The sequence below is a fragment of the Microcaecilia unicolor genome, chromosome 4 (genome assembly GCF_901765095.1).
Source record: "Microcaecilia unicolor chromosome 4, aMicUni1.1, whole genome shotgun sequence".
Classification (NCBI taxonomy): Eukaryota; Metazoa; Chordata; class Amphibia; order Gymnophiona; family Siphonopidae; genus Microcaecilia; species Microcaecilia unicolor.
Window position 1 is genome coordinate 293375740 of NC_044034.1, and position 20570 is coordinate 293396309.

Consider the following 20570-nt stretch of genomic DNA (forward strand, 5'->3'; position numbering starts at 1 on the left):
CCCTGGGCACCGCGAGCCCCGCCGACCATCGCTCCCCCCCGAGGGAGCACAGGTAAGGGCCCGGGACGGGACATGTACACATTCTCAATACAGTACTGCTGCTTGTAAACATACTAAATTCTGTGGTCCAATTTGTTAAGAATACTTTTTACTTTGTAGTAAAAAAAAGTCATTTTAAGGGCTGTACTTTATTATTTTTACTTGCGTATTTATTTTGAATAAGACTTTCTACTTTTACTTCACTACTTTTGAAGCCAATACTTTTAGTTTTTACTTAAGTACTTTTAAAAAGTAACAGGCCCATCACTGATAGAGACCCAGCATTTCAGCTCACATGTCCGCCTAGTTGTGTCCACAGAAAGCGTCTTCGAAACTGGACAGCTGCTCAGATAATTGCCCAAGTTTAGGCTCCAATGCCTGTCCAACAGTGGTGGTAAGTTGCTGCATTTGTTCTGTTGTAAACACGGGGCCCGTCGAAAGCATGGTATCCTACATCTTGTTGTCAGCTGACCGCGTTTTGTCTTTGTGCGCTGCCCTTTGCCAGACATCTCACCTCCCGGAATACTCAAATATTTGTCTATGTGTGCTCAGCCATGGGTAGGTGAAACAGAATTCCCCTGCAAGGATGAAAGTCAGTAGAAATTGTGTTGAAAGCACACGGGGTCCCCAGACAGGAAGAGACACATCTTGTTCCGCTCACTGCATCACATGACCTCTCCAGTTTTTGAATTTTATTATTTATTCTGGTATCTATAATGTTCACATATTTTGTATTTGATCATTATTATTTATTCTGGTATCTATTATATTTTAATTTAGATGTTCAAACGTTTGCATTTTTCAGTATGTGTCTACCCTTCAGCTTTTATTATGTGTTTTTTATTCATTTGGATTTATCTTTTATTTATTCAGATGCATTTATTGTAATTGTTTGACTGATGAATTATTATTTTTTTATCTTGCATTTCAAGTATTTAAGTATTTAGTTATTTTAATTGTGTGTTTTGTTGCTGTTTTATATTTATGTAAGGAATCTTTATGTATATTTAGAGCTTATCGACCCCTAACCCAGGCATCACTTTTGCTGAAACACGGCTGTATCGGGTCATCTTGCTTGAACCATTTTATGCTGGTTGGAATAAAGATTGCTTGATTCTGGAAGTAGACTGCATCTTCTCACTGCATTTTTCTTCAAATGTAAGTAAATCATATCTAAGCACATACTCTTCATAGCTGGTGGGGGGGGGGGGGGGGGGGGGGTTGAACAGAGGAAAAGGGGGAATTGTACCACAATCCATGACAGGCTGCCAGGGATCAGCTGGAAATGTCTGAGGAAAATTCTGATGGGTATTATCTGATTTTGCCAGACTCTCAGGTACTGAATCCTCTACAGATGTCAGGAACTCAAGGATAGTCTGGAATCGTGAGCCCTTGGGCTGCTGTCGAGGAGCGGCAGCAGCAGGCAAAACCCTCCAACCCGGACTGGATCAACAGGACTGGAGTAGAAGCGGTAGACAGGTGAGGCAGGAATAAGCAGAACCGGAATGGACTTGGCTTAGCAGGGACCAGAATCAGGAAACACAAGCAAGATTCAGGAACTAGCGTGACTGGAACAATACTTCACCTGCGCTTGACCGCCGTTCCCTAGGGGTTGAGCCCATAGGTGCAGGCAGCCGGCAGGACTTACTGGATGGAATGGATCAAGACAAACTTGACTAAACAGGATACAGGGTCTCAAACAGGCAGGAAACAAACACAAGCTTGGCTAGATCAGGGTTCAAGGTACAGGGTCTCAAACAGGCAAGAAACATACACAAGCTTGGCTAGAACAGGGTTCAAGGTACAGGTCTCAAACAGGCAGAAATACAAGGTTCACAACCAGAAGGGGAAGGAAGCCAAAAGCAAACAAGGAAGGAGCAATCAGGGCTGGATACAAGACAGGATTCAGGAGACTCAAACAGGCAAGAAACACAGACTAGGAACACTAACTAAGAGACAAGGCAGATGTGCTAACTGCACAAACACCAACCTGGACCTTTGGCGTAGCAAAGGCCAAGCAGAAAGCTTCCAGGTGGTTAATAAAGCTCATCAGCAGCTGAGGCTCAAGCTGCAGCAATCTCAAGGCAGCTAAGGGTGAGGCTAGCTGCCAAACTTCAAACCAAGTCTGGAGGGCTAGAATATCTGGACTGGACTGGAAAGAAAGTCTGGAATGTATAGGGAGACAGCAAGACAGTCTATGGCAGCCACCGGTTCTGGCCACCAGAGGGCGAGGCGAGCACAGCCAAGGAAAACAGTCACAATCGTGACAACAGAATAACATTTGTTCATTTAGAAGAGCAGCAAAATCTGGCACAGAGGGTCAAAATGTAGAAAACAAATTTAGGGGGTCTTTTACAAAGGTGCGCTAACATTTTTAGTGCACACTAAATGCTAGAGACGCCCACAGAGACCAGAGAAAGTATCAGAAAAGGAAGACATCAGATGATGAAGAGAAGGTGGAAGAATCCAGGGAGAAGGCGTGCAATAGAGAAGTTGTGGAGAAAGCTAGTAAGGGGAGGAGAAGGGCAAATGAAAACAGGGCTTCTTGCATCACTTACTTTGTGACCCATCATCTTCTATAGAAGGCTCCCTCCAGACCACTGTAACATAGGATCCTAAATCTGTAGCATCTCTAGATCTGGTTGTCCCAGGAATGCAAGATATAACTAGGAACTGAATTCAATTCCTCTGCATGGCACTGCACAATTCCATAAAACTGCTGACCTGGATATGCAACATTTTTAATTACTTTTATTAACTGGCTTTTATTGACTAGGAGTTCTGACAACAACATGAAGGAAGTCTTGCCAGTTCAGCTTCACAGGGTGAGACTTGTTTTTATAAAACAGATTAACCATGAGCTCCTGGGGGCTTCCTCCGGCACATCACTGAGTTTTCACCATAGGCAAAGAACAGGAAAAAGCATTACCAAATAAAGCCTTCACAAGAATAAGAGCAATCTGCATTATTACAAATACATCCCTTATTATCTGCTTCATTGTAAAAGCTAATGCAGAAATATTTTATTTAAACAGTAACTGTGAATCAAAAGCAAGCTGATTTTCCCAGTTATTCAGTATCCTGAAGACATTTCTAGTCTGCGTCAGATTTCTCATCAAAACTACTATATATGTCAGCTGAGAATACTCAAGCATCACAATTTTCCCAATATCAACTTATTTCAGCATCACCTACAAAACACCTGGGACATGTCAAAGGGCACTGTTTACTAAGGTGCACTAACGTTTTTAGCATGTGCACAAAATTAGCGCGCGCTGTGTAGGCACCCATAGGAATATTGTGGGCACCTACTCAGTTAAAGCATGCTAATGGTTAGCACAAGCAAAAAGCACTAACTCACCTCTAGCGCAGCTTAGTAAACTGGGCCCAAAATGTTTTAAGGCTCAGTGTGATAATGTACTGCACTATCCTTTTTTTGGTTGGTCATTTAAAATATATTACAGTCTACAAAGATTGGAGGAGTGGCCTAGTGGTTAGGGTGGTGGACTTTGGTCCTGAGGAACTGAGTTTGATTCCCGGCACAGGCAGCTCCTTGTGACTCTGGGCAAGTCACTTAACCCTCTATTGCCTGACGCATAGAGCCTGCCATGAGTGGGAAAGTGCGGGGTACAAATGTAACAAAAATAAAAAATACATCTTTTTCCAAGGCCAGTAGAGCTGTTACAGCTGTAGTACACAATGTTTGTCCTCCTTGTATGTAGATAGATATGCACAGATATATAGTTAGGGCATCTGATTTCAGGTTTTAAACTATAAACCCTGATGTAAAAACACAAACAAACAAAAAAAACCTAAAACAACTGTTTATTAGATAAACAGCATAAAGCTACAACTTCCCTTAGTACTCAGTATCTTGCCTTCCTCTGACATTATTTCCTGTTTCCGCGAGGGCGAGACACTGAGAGGGAATGAACTAACGAAGGAAGGCTGGAGGAGGCGAGCCTGGACCTTTCAACGCTGCCGCCAGCGCTTTGACTTCAGGTAAAAAATAATAAAATAAAAGATTTAAACACGTCGCGGGGCGCAGGAACAGAAAGCAGGGCTGTCGGGGAGCTAAGGATGGGAAGGTAGGGCTGGGGTTGGTACTGAAACTCAACGGGGGCTTAAAAGGGGGGCAGGTGGAGGCTGGGGCAGGTTATTGGACATGGAGGGGAGGATAAAGGAGAATCGCTGGATATGGATGGAAGGACAGGGGAGAGTGGGGAAATTGCTGGACATAGATGGGAGGGGAGGGCAGAGGAGAATCGCTGGACATGGAGGGCAGTGGAGAGAGGAGAAATGCTGAACATGGATGGAAGGGGAGAGGAAAAATGCTGGACATGGATGGAAAGAGGAAAGAGATGCATACTGACGAGATGAGGGAAAGGGAAAAGAGGAGAAAAACGGAACATGGATGAATAAAATAGGCAAAAGCTGGATCCACTCTATACCTCCTCCAATCAAGTCTGCGGAGGACCCAGCTTTTACCTATGGATGTAGGGTAAGAAATAAAGAAGAAAGGAGGAAAGCAAAGAAATAAATGGAAAGGAAGCCCTGGAAATGGAGTTAAGGGAACAGAAAGAGAGCAGCAGAATCAGAGACTTGGACCAATATGATCAGAAAAACAAAGTCACCATACAGCAAAGGTAGAAAAAAATCATTTTGTTTTAATTTTAGTGTTTGGAAGATGTCCAATTTGAGAATTTATATCTGCTGTCTTATTTTGCAGTGGGTATACTAGAGCTGTAACAGCTTATAGACATTTATAATGAAAAAAAATCCCGTTATTTTTTTCTCTTATACTGGTATAGTATTTTCAATGATACCGCTTATATGTGCCACAGCTGGTATAAGGGGTGTGGCTACCATAGGGGCAGAGCCATAGATGGTGACCCCGCCCATAATGAGTGTCGGTACCTTTTTTTCATACAAAAAAAGCACTGCCTAGAGGCAAGAAGTATCCTAGAGACTCCTTCAAGAAGGTTTAAGGAATGTAAATTTATGTCGTCAGGAACCAAGCTGTCAGGGCTAGAGAGTGAGAGTCTGGATGGAGGGACCCCTTGTTCTGTGTTATTAGGGTTGGAAAAGGATCTAATCTCAATGGTTCTTTGGACGATAACTCTAGAATAAGAGGGAACCAGATTTGACACGGCCAGCATGGAGGGATTAGAATCATGGTTCCCTGGTCTCGACGCAGTTTGAGAAGTTTTCCCTATGAGAGGTAATAGGGGAAAGGCATAAAGGTCTGTTCCCCAGTTGAGTAAGAAGGCATGTGGGGCTGCTTGGTTGAAAGCATATATCCTGGAACAAAAGCGGGGAAGCTTGCTGTTCCGAGAAGTGAACAGGTCTATGGCTAGGGTTCCCTAGTGTTGGGACTATTCAACTGAATACAGAAATGCTGAGGGACCATTCATGAGGCTGAAGTACTCTGCTCAGTTTGTTTGCTACAGCATTTTGTTTGCCACCTAGACAAACAGCCCTTATCAAGATGTTTCAAGAAGATGCCCAACTTCATATCTGTAGTGCTTGCCGACAGAGGTGGTAAGAACCCATCTAGTTGTCTGTGCATATAAGTATTACCTGATTGAGAATGTGGTCCTGGATGGTTTTGAGAGCATTCCAGACTGCTTACAATTCTAGAAGGTTAATATGATTCTTCCATGGAGCTCAAGAACCGTGTGTGTGGAGACCATTGAGGTGAGCACCCCAACCTACCAAAGAGGCATCTATAGTGAGGTGATGCGGAGGGGACTGAAACGGAAGACCTCGGGCGAGATTCTGGGCCACCACCTACTACTGTAGAGAGTTGCACAGCTGTGGAGTGACTCAAATATAGGCCAAGAGTAAGCCTGTGGCTTGGGACCACTGAGAGGAGAGCATCTACTGAGAAATGTGGAAGTGGAGATAAGCCAATGGTGTTACATGGACTGTTGAGGCCATGCTACTAGTAGGCAGAGCATCTGACGAACGATATGTGGGTGGATTTGAACATCTGAGTAATGAAAGATATAGTATGTTATTTACTCTTGGTAAAGGAAGGAAGGCTCAGCCCTCAGTTGTATCGAGGTGGGCCCCTATGAATTAGAAGGTCTGAACCGGTTGAAGATATGATTTGGGATAACTGATCACAAACCAGAGGAGTTCTAGGAGCCTGATGGTGGATAGAATGGAGGTGAATGTCGAATCCTGGGAGGATGTCTTCACTAACCAATCATCTAGGTAGGGAAAGACGTGTATGCCCCATTTGTAAAGCATTGCAGCTATCAGGCACTTTGTGAAGACTCGAGGAGCTGAAGCCAAGTCAAATAGTAAGATCTTGTATTGATAATGCAGAGTACCACAGTGGAAGCAGAAGAACTTTCTGTGGCCAGGGAGGATAGGTATCTGTATGCCTCCTTGGGATCTAGAGAGCAAAAAGAGTCACTGAGTTCTATCATGAGAAGTAGTGATCGAAGGGAAACTATGCAAAGTTTTTCTTTGAGTAAAAACTTGTTTAGATCGAGAATTGGTCATACCCCCCCCCCCCCCCCCCAACAATCTTTTGTGGTATGAGAAAGTATCTTGAATAGAACCCTCGACCCCTGTCGGGTGGAGGAACTAGTTGTATTGCATTCTACCGGAGGGCTGAGAGCTCCTCTCGAAGTAGTGTCATTTGGAGGCAGTTGAAATGAGACTCTCTTGGTGGATGATTGGAGGTGTTTTTTCTCAATACAGAGTGCAACTGTGCTGTATGGTGCGTATCACCCAAAGGTCAGAGGTTACGAGAGGCCACTTCTGTTGAAAGAGGGCACTGACCGGCCGCAGGGGAGCAGGGTTGCCAGATGGGCGGTTTTCCCGCCCAATTGGGCGGTTTTCCACAACCCGCCGCGGGAAATATTTGCCCGCGGCGGGTTGCGGTTTTTTGGGCTGCTTTTTGGGCTTCAGGGCGGTTTTTTGGGCGGCTTTTTCGGCCGCGGGGGGGCGGGGTTAGTGACGTGTTTGGGCGGGGTTAGTGACGTTTTGGGCGGGGTTAGTGACGTGGGAGGCGGGGCCGGTGACGGCGGAGGCGGGGTTGATGACAGCGGAGGCGGGGTGGGGTGTCAGGGGCGGGGTTTGAGTTTGGGCGGGTTTTGGGCGGGTTTTATGCCAGATTGGGTGGGAAAAAAATTTTCCACCTGGCAACACTGAGGGGAGGTGTGGGCAGAGGGCCTGGAGGGAGAACGATAGTGATGCTTCTTAGGCTGTAGGTCCCTCAATGCACACAGCACTGGCTTCTGCCAGTTACCTGTGACCTGGATTGGCCACTGTTGGAAACAGGATACTGGGGTAGATGGACCTTTGGGGTGACCCAATATGGCTATTATCTTTTTCACACTAGACTCTGCAGGCTTTACAGGTCCTTGCTTGCATATGTGGGCAGAGGCTACATTGCATATCCCAGTGCTCTGGACCCAAGCACTGAACACACCAGTTATCGGGGTCTGTGCCTGAAATAATCCTATTGCATTGAGAACACTTCTTAAAGCCACTCGATACCCTTGTTGACAAATGTCAGACGCTATGTCAAATGGTTTTATGGTCAAGGGAGCTCGAGTAGTCAACGTGAAATTGGTTGATATTTTCTGGGCAAAAGAAGGGCCCACAGGCCACAAAGGCAGAAAAATGAAAAATAATTGAAAACATGAATAAATTGAACAAATTAACACAAAAATATCACAAGAGAAGGCACCAAAAAGGTAAACGTTTGAAGCACTGAAAGATGAAAACAAGCAACTTCTCTGCTCTTCTGAAAACGATAGACTGCTCGTCCCATGTTAAACTCTGTGTGTGCGTGGGGGGGGGGTGGAGCACCTGTGCATGCACAGTGAGGACACTGTCTCACACACTTATGTGTGTGAACGTTTCATGTAATATGCCCAATGCAAAGTCGATACTATAGTTTTAAAGCTAACAATTGTCTCTTACTAAAACGACGACAAACATGCACAGCAGTGCAACTTTGTGCACACAGCTGGCTCTTACATACACAGGATGTGCGATGCTGCTGCAAAGGCTGAGGTCACAGAGGCCAGCTAGAGGCGGTTTGGAAAAATGTTTTTTAGCAACCAATTCATCGACACACAGGAATAAACAAACCAGCTCCCCCCTCCCTCCATTCCCCACCTTGAGCCGGAACCACAGCCGCAGCCTCACGTGGGAGATGCAGGTAGGCGGTACCAGAACCAACCAGCCACCCATTGACGAATTTTGAAGGCAAAGAAAGATAGCTACCGGATGGATCCCATTTCTAGCCAATCAATGCGTAATCACGCTGCAACGGCGTGGAGGAGGCAAAGGGACAAAAGATGGGGGTTGGGAACCTAGAAGGGTCTGGGTCTGTGGAAGCGTAAGCTTTCCCCCACCCAGTAAATCAAATAAAAAGTATATGATGCACACGCATATCTGAAATGATATACAATTTGTGCATTGCGCTTTCTTATTTTAAAGCGGCTTATCTTTTTCTTCTAAAAAGGATACAAAGGAAGTAAATAGAAAAAAAAGACGTTTTCTAATTAGCTGCACATAGACAAAGGTCCAAAGGTTGACCTGAATCCCACTCCCAGTCTGGCGAGACCATCCTCTTTCTGATTGCAGAACTGTCACGTGGTGTTGAAACTAATATAAGCCAGCAGCAGCAGCTTTTTTTTCTCAGATCATGGTTTCCGCTGCGCGTGCGCTTTTATTTTCTATAATAGTCTTCTGTCAGGGTTAAGAATAAAATCGTGAAATTAGGCACTTCGTTTAACGTTTTTTAAATTTTTAATTCAAGAACGGGAAATTTTGTATTATTTTTATTTTTTACATTTTTGTAAGTAAGGTAGCTATATTACTAGTAATAGCGATGTTTAAGGGTGATTAATTTAGTGTTTTTCGCTGTTTCCCCCTCTGTTGGAGTGTGCGCGGGCGCGCGCGCTGTCCGTTTTTTTCCGGCGACTTCGCCCGCGCGCGCCTTTTTTTTTATTTTAATTATTTAATTTCTAGCCGGATCCGGTTTATTGACGACGGCAAGTGTGTGTGGTGAGAGACGGGTTATACTGACTTTCATTGAATATTTGGTAAGTGAAATATTTTGAGATTATTTCAAAGCAGTTTAGCGCGTCGTGTTGTTAAGAAAAAAAAGCACGATACTTGCGGATATTCTCTGGTTTCGCTTCAGCGTTTTTCGTCTTGTGTATTTTTTTTTTTTTGGGGGGGGGGGGGGTTGTAAACAAATTCTTGTGTGTACATAGGATATGGTAATTAGTCTTGTCTATATAAAACTAAGCACTGGGCGCTAAGAATGTCGGCGCCTCTGCGATTTTTGTTTCCTTCCCACGTGGACCGTTCCTATTTATGGTCTAATTTTATCTTTAGGTAAGCTAGGTTTAATTGTAAAATGAATAAACTAAACGGCGAATTATTGATTATGCCTTGTGGTAGTTTGAAAAGTTGATTTTTATGTAGACTCTTCGTTTCTTTTATATGAAAAAAAAAGTGGTTGCTGTAACGAGTCATATCTGCTTTTTGCATATATACACACCACTCTTCATATAGAGGTGAGAGAAAATGGGTCACTTCTGTTGCATAAGTGTCAACACAAGCAAGATATAAACTGTTTTAATAATTTATTTCTTAATAGAAAATATTCAGAATTGATTCCTCCTTTCTACTTGTAGGAAGTAAGGGTAGCCGTAATTTGTTGCTCTTAATTTGCAGATAGACACGAGGATGGTTAGCTAAATGTATAAGAATATATTTGGCTGGAAGAAATAAGTACAGGACAGAATATTGCTTTACAGCAGTGACTGGCGGATGCTGATGATAGGCAGCTATCCAAGCGCAAGTCCGCTGTTTGTTAGTGAAAGCCTGGATAAATCAATGTATCTAAGGGCAATGCAAAGTTTAACTAATATCCGTTGACCCCAGCCCAGCCTCCAGTGAAAGCCCGGATAAATCAATCTAACTAAGGGCAATGCAATTATGCAAAGTTTAACTAATATCCGTTGACCCCAGCCCAGCCTCCAGTTTGACGATGTCTAGTCTGGGTCATCACACATTCCCGGCAAATCCATTCCAAACGATTGTTATGTTCTCCCTATACAGAGTATCTTAGCCACACAAATAAAGTGACTCCCGTGACGTCACTGACCCGCACCAATACCAAAGCATTAAACTGAAAAAGCTATCGCAATATGCGCGCATGTAGATTACCGTTTTAGTGCACACTATATACCATCAGGCAAGAGCCACCCCCCACCCCTTTTCAGTTTCTTTCTTTATTAGGATTTATCGCCTTTTTGAAGGAATTCACTCAAGGTGTACAGTAGATCAAACATGAGCAATAGGCAATTAGAGCAGTAAAAATATTAGAACAATACAAAGTATGGCATGGTATACTACTTGCAATGACAACACAATATGTACTAGAACATTATAATTGGTAGTGAAGGGTAAGGCAAAGTTGTAACATATAGATGAGTAAGAAAGTAGGAAGAATTAGAAAGTAAGGTGATTGATTTGAAGAAAGTTGCACATGAGGTCAGTGAGATGATTAAATATTCTCAGCTAGGGTAGGCGTGGATAAATATGTCCCGCTGCAGTATGTGCAGCCCGAGGCAATCCTTGTGTGTGTGCGAGACTAACAAGTTAGTTACTTCTTTCATTAAAGGCTTGGTTGAAGAGCCAAGCTTTCACCTGCTTCCTGAAGTAGAGGTAGTCTTGTGTTAAGCGGAGCCTTTCAGGCAATGCATTCCAGAGAGTGGGGGCTACTCCGGAGAAGTCTTGCTTGCGGCTATCACATCGTGTAATGTCTTTTGGAGAGGGTGTTAGTGAAAGTCCTTGGGAGGACCTTAGTGTTCTTGGCTGTATGTAGAGGATCATCCTATTCTTCAGATACTCTGGGCCATTTCTTTTCAGGGCTTTGAAGATGAGACATAGTTTTAAATTGTGCCCTGCATTGTACTGGTAGCCAATGAAGTTTTTGCAAAAATGGTGTGATGTGGTCACGTCGCTTGCAACCTCTAGAAAAGACTTCACTCTGAAATCTTAAACAGCAAAATGGAAGCATTTCTCTAGCTGGTGTTTCCGTTATCGTCTCCATCCTGACACTGCTCTATCTCGTGTCTTAGATTATCTTCTCCATCTTTCGAAATCAGGGTTATCATACTTGTCGATAAGACTTAATTTGTCAGCTCTCTGTGTTCCATGACCCGGTGGACGATTTGACCCTCATGCAACATCCTGTTTCAAAAAGATTCCTTAAAGGTTTCATGCACTTTTACCCTCCCATTGTTCCACCAACTATCCACCAACTCCAGCATGGGACCTTAATTTAGTGCTGAATGTGCTTATGACTTCTCCTTTCGAGCCACTTCACAACACGGAACTCAGATATCTTACTTGGAAAACACTGTTTTTAAGTAACTTTGACTTCAGCACGCCGTATTGGTGAGATCCAGGCTCTCGTCCACTATCCACCGTATACTCAGTTACTCCATGATAAGGCCGTGCTTCGCACTCACCCGAAGTTCTTGCCTAAGGTAGTCTCATCTTCTCACGTAAATCAAGTAATAGTACTTCCAACTTTTTATCCTCACATGATTCTGAGGATCATAAGAGGTTTCATACTCTGGACTGTCTGAGGGCTCTAACCATTTATCTGGATAGAACCAAGTCCAATAGACCTTCTCAATTATTTCTTTCACTTCGGTCTACTCTTCAACTGCAACCAGTGATGAAAGGAACTCTAGCTCGGTGGATTGCAAAGTGTATCACCGTATGTTACCAACTTACACAGCCATCTAATCCCTCAAATTCCTCATGTCACAGCTCATAATCTCAGGGCCATGGCGGCCACAAGGTCTCACTTGCAAAGAACTTCCTTACAAGACATTTGTAGAGCAGCTATGTGGTCAATGGTGCACACTTTTATGAAACATTATTGCATCGATACTTCATCTACTGATGCAGTTTTTGGTCATGCTGTCCTTCTATACTCTGAGGTGTCAACTATCACCTCCTCCTCACACAGGTACCAGTTATTTTTTCTAGAGACATATGTATGTTTCTTAATCTGTTACCTGTGTAGCTTGGGAGTCTTCATTTGTGTGGCTGCAAGATACTCTGTCCAGGGAGAAATAGAAGTTGCCTACGTGTAACGGTAGTTCTCCTTGGACAGATGATCTTGCAGCCACACAATCCTTCCCAACCCTCACTGGAGGAGTAGCGCAGTGGTTAGTGCAGTGGATTTTGATCCTGGGGAACTGAGTTCGATTCCCACTGCAGCTCCTTGTGACTCTGGGCAAGTCACTTAACCCTCCATTGCCCCTGGTACAAAATAAGTACCTGAATATATGTAAACCGCTTTGAACGTAGTTTCAAAAACCTCAGAAAGGCAGTATATCAAGTCCCATTTCCCCTTAAGTTGCCGATAGCTATTATATCAAACCGAAAAGGGGCAGTTCTTGCCTGATGGTATATAGTGTGGACTAGAGCGGGAATCTGCACGCGCGCACATTGCAGTAGCTTTTTAAGCTTAATGCTTTGGTATTGGTCCGGGTCAGTGACATCACGGGAGAGTCATTTCATTTGTGTGGTTGCAAGATCATCTGTCCATGGAGAACTACTGTTACAGGTAGGCAACTTTTATTTCTCGTATCTCGTTCCAAGGGATCTTTCGCATTTCCTGCGATGGTATTGAACCTGATAGAAAAGGACTGTCTCCCAAACATGTAAGACAACACAACCGATTAAAGCGGTGGTTGTCAACCGTTTTTTTTTTCTCTTGACATGCAAAATTAAAATTCACAGTACAGTCCATCCATTCTACCCAACATGATACTTATTATATGGTTTGTGATACTTCCTAAGTATATCTGGTCTTGATTTATTCTTGCCATTTTCAGGGCATATACCATAGAAGTCTGCTCAGCACTGTCTTTCTTCAAAAATTTCTGAAGTTAACGTCAAAGCCCCTGAACAGCCCCACTTCATCCCATCCAAATCTGTTCAGCCACGATCAGGGCACATCAAGTAGTAGTAGTATTTTAGAAGTCTGCCCAGCGCTGGCCTTTGTTCTCCAACTTCTGAAACTGAATCTGTCTAACCATGATCAGAGCACAGGCCATAGAAGTCTGCCCAGTACTGGCTTTTCTGTTACTTTTTTCATCTCCACCACCTCCCGCGGGAAGGCATTCCAGGTATCTACCACACTCACTGAAAAAAATACTTCCTGACATTATTCCTGAGTCTGCCCCCTTTCAACCTCGGTTCATGTCCTCTTGTTCTAGTGCCTTCCCCTCTGGAAAAGTTTTATTTGTGGATTAATACCTTTCAAATATTAGTATGTCTATTATGTATTGCCCCTGTTTCTCTCTTCCTCCAGGGTATATATGTTCAGGTCTGTAAGTCTCTCCTGCAGCACAAATTCCATACAATTTCTGTTGCTTTTCTCTAAACCGCTTCAGAGTCTTTTTACATCCTTAGCAACATACAGCCTCCAAAACAGAACACAATACTCTAAGTGGGGCCTCACCAACGATTTGAACAGGGGCATCAGCACCTCTTTTCTTCTGGTTATACCACTCTATGCAGTCTAGAATTCTTTTGGCAACAGCCACTGCCTTGTCACATTGTTTCATCACCTTCAGATCCTCGGACACCATCACCCCAAGCACCCTCTCCCCTCCTATCCGGTATATCTGTTTTGGATTTCTGCACCCCAAATACATCGCTCTGCACTTCTTGGCATTACATTTTAATTTCTAGACCCTTGATCATTTTAATGTTTGGAGATCCCTTCTCATGGTATCCACTCTATTGGCTAACTGCATCATCTGCAAAAAGGCAAACTTTTCCTTCTAGTCCTTCAACAACGTCTCTCACAAATATATTAAACAGAATCGGTCTCAGCACTGACATATGAGGCACTCCACTGCTCTTTTTTTTTTTTTTTTAACCCTTTTTTTAGGACAGGATTTTCCAAACGGGGTGAGTGGTGACCAGTAAGTGACTTTTTTTTTTTCCTTTCGTTGAGTAATGGTTAAATCATCGTTAATTCTATTTCTACATTGCATGTGTAGGAAAGCAGTAATAGGATATTGATTTAGATTTTGGAGAGCATTTGTTTTTCTGGTGGACTTTACAATTTTTTGGCCTAGCTGGATGAAAGGTCTAGATTGGATTAATTTGAAAACTACTGCAGATTCAGTGTGAGCTGTACTATCCTTAAACCTAAGTATGCTATAGTCAATATAGTATGATTTCTCAGTGTCAAGTCATGTGAAGGAAGGACTACAATGTAAGTTACAAATCCTGTGTACTGCTGTTTTTCACCTAATGCTTTTTAATTTTTTCTGTATCTACCTATCTTCCTGCAACCAAAATTCACACAAAATTCATATTCCTTAGCCTCAGCAGCAGATGAATCCAGGAGCTGGTGGTGGGTTGCATCCACCTACCAGCAGGTGGAGATAGCGCACACTGAAGAACACGCAGTGATCCTGGACGTCCAGCTCCTTGTCTCAGTATATCTCTATCTCCAGCAGGTGGTGGGCGGATTCCTTCCATCTCCTGGATTCTTGGGGGGGGGGGGGGGGGGGGCTCATGGGCTTTCTGCCAGTAGAGCTTGGGGGCGTCTGAGACATATTTGTTTTGCAGGTCCCTGTCCTACCCAGTTATCCCTCTGCTCTCTGTGAGCTCCCTTTCCTAGCTGCTTAAAAAAAAAAAAAAGAAAACTCACAACGGTGCAGCTTGCAGCTGGCAAAACAAACAAACAAAAAAGTAGACAAGCTGTCAGATTAAAGGAAGTCTCTAGCACTCGAGTTATGGGGGGGGGGGGGGGAGTTCCCTTCTGGGCTCCCTCTGAGAGCTACCGCCGCCTTTCCTGATTTCAGGCTGCTCCGGTGAGTAATTTATTTCTGTGCCTTTGAGCCCGGTGGTCCGAATCGTATGATGGCGGCGGAAGTGGTCAAACGATGTTCCTGTTGCAGCTCCCGGCACTCCGCAGTGGGTGTCTGTGTAGCTCGCTGTTCCGACGTGCTTTCCGGTATCGACGGTCAAAGGGAGTTTGAGGGGGACACTTCCTGTGCGGCGGAGAGTGCTCTTGGCAGTGTTATGGCAACTCCTGACCAGGTTAGTGAGCCCATGTCTTTTTCCTCTTAGGAACGTTCCTGCCATTTTTCTGTTTCAGGCGCAAGTGCTAGCATCGCGGGGGCAGCCTCTAGCCCTGTTGTGGAGTGTGCTAACATGTCCATGTCAGGCGCAGATTTTTCCCATGGATTTTATATTACTTACTCATCAAGCTTATTTATTGGATTTACTTCTAGTCCTCCTCCCTTCCCTCAATCAGTCTTAGAAGGCAGGGCTGTGCCTGCTAGTCAGCCTGAATTAGGACCTTCTCTTTTAGTAGAGGACCCAGCTGTGAAACGCAGGCGTCTAGCTGCCTTGCCAGACAAAGGGTCTATGGCACCTCATTCTCCCCCTTCATACTTATTTGCAGGGTCTAGGGTGTCTACACAACCTTCTAAAGCTGAAGAATTTGAAGATGGAGGTCTTTTACCAGGGGAACTAAATGATCCCTCTGCAGTTCAGATTTTTCACCGTGATGAGCTCCCTACTTTAATTTCTGAAGCTTTAGCAGCTCTGAATCTTGCTGATCCAGAGGAGCAATCTGCAACTTCTCTCAATGTTAAGATGGAAGCACGCGGAAGCCTTCTAAGGCTTTTCCCATGCACGAATCCATTCAAGAGTTAATCTCTGCTCAGTGGGCTGATCCTGAGAGTGCCTTGAAAGTTTCAAGGGCTATGGCGCGGCTCTATCCTGTGGCCGCTTCTACTCTAGACTCCTTCGCTTTGCTCAACGTAGACGCTTTAGTCGCTGCCGTCACTAAGAAAACCACGCTTCCGGTGAAAGGAGCAGTGGCGCTTAAGGACATGCAGGATAGACGTCTCGAGGTGTTCCTTTGAGGTCGCGGCATTGGCATTACAAGCTTCTATCTGCACCTCCTATGCAGCCAGAGCTTGTCTTCCCTAGGCCTCGTTTTCGTGATATCTGCCGGTATCGTCCGGGATGTAATACTTTCTTTCAGCGTCCGAGATACCAGCAGAAATCCTCCTTTTGCAATGACAAGCGAGTATCTGCATCTGGAGCCAGATCTCAGCCTTCAGGACGTCCTGCCCAATGATGTGATGTGGGTCCACTCTTCGAGGATTCCCATAGGAGGTTGTCTAACCCTCTTTTTCGAAGAGTGGGCCAAAATTACTTCGGACCTGTGGGTTTTAGATCTCATCAGAGGTGGCTACAGGCTAGAATTTGCTGTGCCTGTCAGACTTCTTTTTGGAATTTTGTGCTTCCTTGTCATCAAGCAGATGAAGCCATTACGTATGGGTTGTGTCCATCAACCAGCAGGGGGAGATAGAGAGCACTCAACTTTTCACAGTGCCTCATGGCCAGCCAGCTCCACTGCCTCTTCAGTATTCTCTATCTCCCCAAGCAGGGTGGCTGCAGCTTCTTCAAGCTCCATCAAAAATCTGCCTGGGGGTGGCTCCTGGCTTGCCAGTTGTTAGCCGGGGTGTTAGAGGCTATAGCAGCTTCACTTTGAAGGCACATAGATTAGCCCTTTCCCTGCCTTACCCATGCCCCCGTGGATGTGGAGATATTAGCTTGCTTTTCCCTGTCCTTTACCACTTAGTGGATGCAGGCACATTGATTTGCCTTTCCCTGCCTTTCCCACTCATCTGAGCCTCCGGAGTTCTTATTACCTCTGCTTTCCTCACAGCGTTAAAAAAAAAAAAAAAAATGGAACAGAGGTTTTCCTTTGATTCTTCTATGGGACCGGAGCTGTGATTCTTGGTCCGGTGAGGTAAGAGTGTTTTCTAACTCCTCCGGGGTGGGCCCGCGATCGGGGCGTTTTTGGCGCCAAAACGCCATTTTGAATTTTCCCGCTGTTTTCGGCGATGGCTGCAGAGAATGTAAAGTGCTGTTCCTGGTGTGGCAAGCGCAAATCAGCAGCGGGGCTCTGTAAATCATGCTGTACAGGTGTAAGAGCCGGCCCGAGCATGGCGAGCGATGATTGTTCCCGCCCAGAGCTGGCAGCGGACGCCATTTTGAATTTTCCGCATGGCGTGGCCTCCGTAGAGACGGAGAGCCCTGGGGGGGGGGGGGGGGGGGACCTCGAATTGAGGCTATTCAGGGAGCTGCTAGCCCCGGACGGGATCTGGGTGCCCAGGGTGAGTTTTTCTCCCCTGATTTTGTTGTTATTGCATAAAGCATACATGCTGAAAAGAGCTCTCCCTCAAGGGTCGACTGAGGCCCTTTCTATTGTACCCCCCCCCGGTGGATTCTGGCCTGGGACTGCCCGCTGAGGCTATTTTCCCTGATAATTGGCATAAAGAAAAGCGCAGAAGGGCTAATTCCCTTTCAGATTGTGGTGCACCTTCTTCCCCCCACCCCTGTGGTCGGGCTGTGAGGATTCGGAGAGTTCTGGCAGGCCTTCGTGGTCTGAGGAGCCAGAGTCAGGTGCAGAATTACCACAGGATCTGGATGATCCCTCCGCGGGGAGGATTTTCCACCGTGATGAGCTGCCAGCGCTTATTTCAGATGCCCTACAGGCCCTTTCTATTGAAGAGCCTGACAGTGGCACGGCCTCCTCTGTGAATCCTAGGATGGCTAGTACCAAAAAGCCTGCTCGAGCCTTTCCTTTGCATGTCTCCATCCAAGAGCTTATTTCCGCTCAGTGGGCTGACCCCGAGGGACCTTTGAAAGTTTCCAGGGCTATGGGGCAATTATACCCTCTGCGTGAGGAGCATTTGGCTCGCTTTGCAAGGCCTAAAGTAGATGCCCTAGTCACTGCGGTGACAAAGAGAACTAGCCTCCCTGTGGAAGGAGGAGTTGCCCTGAAGGATATACAAGACTGTAGGCTGGAAGCAGCACTTAAACGGTCCTTTGAAATTGCAGGTCTTACTGTTCGGGCGTCTGCATGCAGTCGTTATGCTGCTAGAGCCTGCCTGGCATGGTTGCAACAGGCAGCGGAACAGCCCGGAGATGGCGCGGAGCCCTTCTCGGATGTGGCTCCGCGGCTGGAGTCTGCCTTGTTCTTTTTGGCTGATGCCCTTTATGATATTGTCAGAGCTTCGGATAAACAAATGGCAGTAGCAGTGGCGGCTCGCTGTCTTATTTCGCTACGACATTGGGCAGCGGACATGGCCTCTAAGCAAAGGTTGGTGAAGTTGCCCTTTCAAGGTCTTCTCCTATTTGGTGAGGAGTTGGAAAAAAAATTGTTAAAGGCCTGGGAGATCCTAAACCCCAGCGCTTGCCCGAAGATAGGCCGAGGCCTTCCTCCAAGGGCCAGGTGGTCCACTCCTCTTATAGACCTCGCTTCCGTGAAGCTAGAAGGTATCGCCCAGGGCGTTCTGCTGGGTTCACTTCTCATGCCCGTTTTTCAGCAGAGGAGCTCCTTTCGCTCGGACAAGCGTTCTGCAGCCACCGGCTCTAGGCCTGGAGTTCAGGGACGACCCTCTCAATGATGGGTGCACCGGCCCCCTCCTCGCTTCCTGTCATCGGAGGACGTCTTTCTCTCTTTGCCGAGGAGTGAGCCAATATTTCCTCAGATCAGTGGGTTCTGGACCTGATCAGAGATGGCTACAGAATAGAATTCAACGCCCCAGTAAGAGACTTGTTTGTGGAGTCCCGATGTGGTTCTGCTGCCAAACGGGCGGCGGTAGAGGAGACTTTGCAAGGTCTGATTCAGTTAGGGGCCGTGTCCCCGGTACCGCCTGCTGAACACGGCTACGGCCGATACTCCATCTACTTTGTGGTGCCGCAAAAAGGTGGGTCTTTTCGCCCTATTCTGGACTTAAAACAATTAAGTCCCTGAGAGTGTGGCATTTCCACATGGAAACCCTGCGCTCCGTCATTGCTGCGGTACAGCCAGGAGAGTTTCTGAAAGAAGCGTACTTGCACATACAATTTGGCCCCTGCCCCAGGAGTTTGAGTTTGATGTGTTGGGAAAATATTTCCAGGTCCGGGCCTTGCTTTTTTGGCCATCTTCGGCGAGATGGGTGTCAGAGCTCCAGGCGCTGTCCTGTAGAGACCCATTTCTGCAATTCTCAGAGTCCGGGGTTACGGTTCAGACCGTGCCTTCCTTCATGCCTAAGGTGGTTTCAGCGTTTCACCTAAACCAGCCTATTTTCTTGCCCTCCTTTGATAAGGAGGAGTTTCCAGAATCTTTTGGGCAGGGCAGTTGCACCTGTTGTGCGCAGGACTCTGCTGCAGTATTTGCGAGTTACTATCTCTTTCAGGATCTATGATCATCTGTTTGTTTTGCTATCAGGTCATCGCAGAGGGTCTCCAGCGTCTAAAGCCACTATTGCCCGCTGGCTCAAAGAAACTATCTTTTCAGCTTATCTGCTTGCCGGCCGGTCTCCGCCTGTAGCCTTTAAGGCGCATTCTACCAGAGCGATTTCTTCCTCTTGGGCTGAAACTGGAGCACTCTCTCGTCAAGAGATATGCAGTGCAGCAACATGGGCTTCTAAGCTCTCTTTTGCCCGACATTACAGGCTGGATGTGGCTGCTAGGAGGGATGCGCGTTTTGGAGCACAAGTGCTAGCGCGTGGTGTGACCTGTACCCACCCTATATAGGGATTGCTTTGTTACATCCCATACGTAATGGCTTCATCTGCTTGATGACAAGGAAGGGAAAATTAGGTTCTTACCTTGGTAATTTTCTTTCCTTTAGTCATAGCAGATGAAGCCATGAGCCCTCCCTGTATGATAGTCTGTATGCTTTGAATCTGTTTCAGGTTCTGTTCTTGTTTCCTGAAGTTCCTTCCTTGGGAGAAAGTTGGAAAGCAGTCTTCAGGATTCATGTTCACTTATAGGAGGATGAGTCCATTCCCTCCAGTTTGTTTTGGGAGGATGAGTTTATTCCCTTCAGGAGGATGTGTTCATTCCCTCCTCTTGAGTTCATGCCCTTAAGGGGCCATCGTTCGCTGTGAGGAAAGTTCATGTTATTCCCATTGGTTTGCCATACTGCTTTGGAAGCTTCAAATACTGAAGAGGCAGTGGAGCTGGCTGGCCGTGAGGCACTGTGAAAAGTTGAGTGCTCTCTATCTCCCCCTGCTGGTTGATGGACACAACCCATACGTAATGGCTTCATCTGCTATGACTAAAGGAAAGAAAATTACCAAGGTAAGAACCTAATTTTCCCATCTCAGTTCAGGACAGTATAAGCAAAAGAAGACAACAAGAATATGTTCTGTTTCCTGTTTCTCTTGCTAGTTTTATCTAATGGACATTAGAAATGAGCTGGAAGGCCAACAATTTTAAAGTTTGCAGCTAATCAGATAATAAAGGGGACTAGGAAATGTTTTGGTGTTTTAATAGGCAAGCCATCTGTACTGCACTGATAAAAGGCAAGACTGGCTGTCTCCTTTCCCCACCATAAAATAACAAACATGGTTATCTAATACACTAAGCATATATGAAAGCGTGGTAATTTTTCTGTTTTTGACACTTCATACTTAGTTTTGTGGTAA

At 45.5% G+C, this 20570-nt stretch overlaps 1 protein-coding gene across 2 annotated transcripts in view; it reads left to right on the forward strand.

Moving 5' to 3' along the window:
- The first annotated feature begins 7730 nt into the window (after positions 1 to 7730).
- Positions 7731 to 20570, forward strand: part of SLC20A1 (solute carrier family 20 member 1) — a 131905-nt gene continuing 119065 nt past the window's right edge. The window contains exon 1 of one of the 2 annotated variants that reach the window (XM_030201711.1): positions 7731 to 7754. The gene's annotated coding sequence lies outside the window, so the exon portion shown is untranslated. Of the gene's footprint in view, positions 7755 to 8702; positions 9114 to 20570 lie in introns of those variants that run through there. The other variant, XM_030201710.1, reaches the window with a different exon arrangement.